This window comes from Macaca thibetana, chromosome 3 (assembly GCF_024542745.1).
Source record: "Macaca thibetana thibetana isolate TM-01 chromosome 3, ASM2454274v1, whole genome shotgun sequence".
NCBI classification, from domain to species: domain Eukaryota; kingdom Metazoa; phylum Chordata; class Mammalia; order Primates; family Cercopithecidae; genus Macaca; species Macaca thibetana.
In genome coordinates this window covers 134,066,956-134,070,503 of record NC_065580.1, presented here as the reverse complement: position 1 = coordinate 134,070,503, position 3,548 = coordinate 134,066,956, and the positions used below count along the sequence as shown (strand labels likewise).

Here is a 3,548-nt window from a genome sequence, read left to right as displayed (position 1 = left end):
CTGGGCTCAAGTGATCCTCCTGCCTCAGCCTCCCAAGTAGCTGGGACTCCAGGCATGTGCCACCACATTGAGCTAATTTTTATTTATTTATTTATATTTTTTGTAGAGCTGGGGGTCTCACTACATTGCCCAGGCTGGTCTCAAACTCCTGGCTCCAAGTTGTCCTCCTGACTTGGCCTCCCAAAGCACTGAGATTACAAACGTGAGCCACCACATCTGTCCAAAATTATGTATATTTAGTGCTAAGACATTTGAAGATTTCACTTGGCAGGCTCAAAGAGTTTTTTACACATTGCTGAGGCAGCTGCAGATAGTATTAGTAGGCGTTGGCTCTAAGGAGAATGAAGCTTTCACAAACGAACATTCAGCTGAAACCAAGGAGAACTATAGCTTTGAAGGGAATTTCTGGGGTGACGGTTGGCCATTAAATTTTAGGAACAGCAATTTCTGCTCTTTATTTTGAAGTTATTTCCTGCCCTGTGCTATCATTTTCCTCTGTCCCCCAACCCAAAGTTCTCTGGTGAAGTCCCTTGTGGGTTGGTGGTGCTATGGAGTCGAAGGCGAGGCACCTCTGTTCACATATGGTGTGAAATCATAAGAAAGATACAGCATTTGCAGACAGCCAGCGATGTGTTGGGGGTTTGGCAGTCAGAACCATCTAGCACGCCCTGGGGAGGTTGGGGGAACACCAGATTCACTGCGAAGAAGCAGGATAGAGGTTGCATTTATATGATATGGTTAATACAAGAAGGTGTGACCTCAGAAGGCTGGAGAAACGAGACACTCAGGTTGCCGGCTGTGCTCCCTGCAGAACGTCTCCTAACTGAGATGGTTGCTGGCAGCCTGGGCCCCTTTTCAATGGTCTGAATGTCTATGCACCTGCCCTGCTTCTTACCAGATTCACACTAGCTTTGCAGCTTAAATATTCCACCTGCCACCCGCCAGGGCCAACTGCCTCTTTCCCGCCTGCTCAGGGAAATCAGCCCAGATCCCCTGCGGCAGCCACCACATGGAAAGACTGTCCTCAGTTTTTGGCTCAGGTGAGGACGCACTAATCTGTGTCTCCATCCCCAATCCACAGGATCCCCAAGGAGTTTAATCCACACCACCCAACCCGTGCATCCCAGGAAGAAGGCGACGTCTCTGAAAATCCCATACCTTGTTTCTTATTTCCCAGTCTCTTAAAAAGCCCCTGATCCTCTGAATTCAGCTAAATCTCTCCTCCATCAGAAGATTTGTTCCCTGTGGCCTGTAATCCCAGCACTTTGGGAGGCCAAGAGGGGTGGATCACCTGAGGTCAGGAGTTCGAGACCAGCCTGGCCAACAAGGCAAAACCCCGTCTCTATTAAAAATACCAAAAAAAAAATAAAATAAAATTAGCTGGGCGTGGTGGCACATGCCTGTAATCCCAGCTACTCAGGAGGCTGAGGCAGGAGAATCACTGGAACACAGGAGGCAGAGGTTGCAGTGAGCCAAGAGCGCACCACTGCACTCCAGCCTGTGCCACAGAGTGAGACTCTGTCTCAAAAAAAAAAAAAAAAAAAGAAGAAGAAGAAGATGTGTTCCCAATAGAACATAAAACAAGCAAATTATCCTGAAAAAGAAGCCCCAACATAGAGTACAGCAGTTTGAAAAGAGATGTTCATTCATTCATTCACTGACCAAAGTTGCTGAGCTGCCACTATGCACAAAGTGTGGAAGACACGATATTGATTTAAAAAAAGATACACAAAATAGAGTCGCTGCTGCTCTTTGAAAGTGACTTGCAGAGATTAGTCCAATTATCTTGCAGCTGATGTATGTACAAACTGCTGTCAGTGTCATGAAGGGAAGGAACTCACCTCTTTGAGAAATTTTTTTTTCTTTTTTTTAGAGACAGGGTCTCTCTCTGTCACCCAGGTTGGAGTGCAGCAGCAAGATCATAGCTCATTGCAGCCTCAAACTCCTGGGCTCAAATGATCCTCCTCCCTTGGCCTCCTGAGTAGCTGGTACTACAGGCGCACACCACCACACCAGGCTAATATTTAAATTTTTTTATTTTTTATTTTTTAGATGGAGTCTTGCTCTGTCACCAGGTTGGAATGCAGTGGTGCCATCTTAGCTCACTGCAACCTCCACCACCCTTGTTCAAGTGAGTCCCGTGCCTTAGCCTCCCAAGGAGCTGGGATTACAGGTACACACCACCATGCCTGGCTAATTTTTTGTACGTTAGTGGAGACAGGATTTCATCATGTTGGCCAAGATTGTCTTGACCTCGTGATCCACCCACCTCGGCGTCCCAAAGTGCTGGAATTACAGGAGTGAGCCACCGCACCCAGCCTAATATTTAAATTTTCTTGTAGAGATGGGGTGTAATTACGTTGCCCAGGCTGGTCTCAAACTCCTGGTCTCAAACAATCCTCCTGCCTTGGCCTCCCAAAGTGCTGGGATTAAGGCATGAACTATCACACCTGGCCTTTGGAAATTTTTAAGAGAAGAGTCTGGCCTGGCCTGGGCAGCCATGAACCCCTTCCCTGATGGCATATAGTGTGGGAGAGATCTGGGGCTCAGTAAGAGGAACCTAGGCCAAGAGGCAGAGATGGGAGAACAACATGCCTCGGGAAGGCAGGCAGGTACCTATGGATCGAGGGAATAGAGAAAATTGTGGGAGCCATAGGACTCCAGGGTGTGGAAAGCACGCAGTATGAGAGGCAAGACCACGTGCAGCCCCTACAGAGGCCACATACACGAGAAGAGACTTAACACAGCCTCGCTCTGTAACCGAACCAGGATTCAGCTGCTGATCACTTGAAAGTCTTACACAAGAGACAAGAATGTGTAGGAAGAAAAGCTGGTTTATTTGGAGACCAAGCAAAGCAAGAAGATGGTGGACTATCGTACCAAAGTAGCATCTTAAGTCACAACCAGTTTTAGGCTCTTTTTACGCTAAGAGCAGGGGGATGGTGGGTGGCTAGGATCAAGACGTAACTGACAGTGCTTGCTTTGGCAGCACATTTACTAAAATTGGAACAGTACAGAGAAGAATAGCAAGGCCCCTGGGCAAAGATGACAGGCAAGTTCCTGAAGCATTCCCTATTTTTAAAAATAATTTAAATTTTAAAAAGAGGTAACCGGCCACCGCAGACATCCGGGCACTAGTGAGGGTCCAAGGAGGTTGGAAACTTCTTCATCCTTGGTCAGGTCACAATGCTCATATAAATCTTACAACAAAACAGCGAGATGTTTACATACTTCTCCCTTCATCCCAGAGTTCGTTTTTAAAACTACATGATTGCTGTGTGTGCGTTATTATCCCAGTGTTCTAAAATTATCCTAGGCTACGTGCAGGAATGAGTGACGGTCCCTTAAACAAAAATGGAGTTAGTTATGTTTGTTCTTTTGCTGTTTCTCCGCTATAGTTCAAAGATGGCTTCCTAATGAAATGAAGCTCCTGGGACTCACACCCTCACGCAATCGCTGTTCCCTAAGTCTCAACAGGCCTATGACTCTGCATGGCTTCTGAAGCTGTCATAAGAAGTCTTGTGACTTCCTCTGGGAGATCTTGGAAA

At 46.8% G+C, this 3,548-nt stretch overlaps 1 non-coding gene across 1 annotated transcript; it reads left to right on the top strand.

Annotated features, from left to right (window-relative positions):
- The first annotated feature begins 2,973 nt into the window (after positions 1 to 2,973).
- Positions 2,974 to 3,080, top strand: LOC126951745 (U6 spliceosomal RNA). The gene has a single exon (XR_007724614.1). It is a non-coding gene; the product is annotated as a U6 spliceosomal RNA (small nuclear RNA).
- Positions 3,081 to 3,548: the final 468 nt, after the last annotated feature.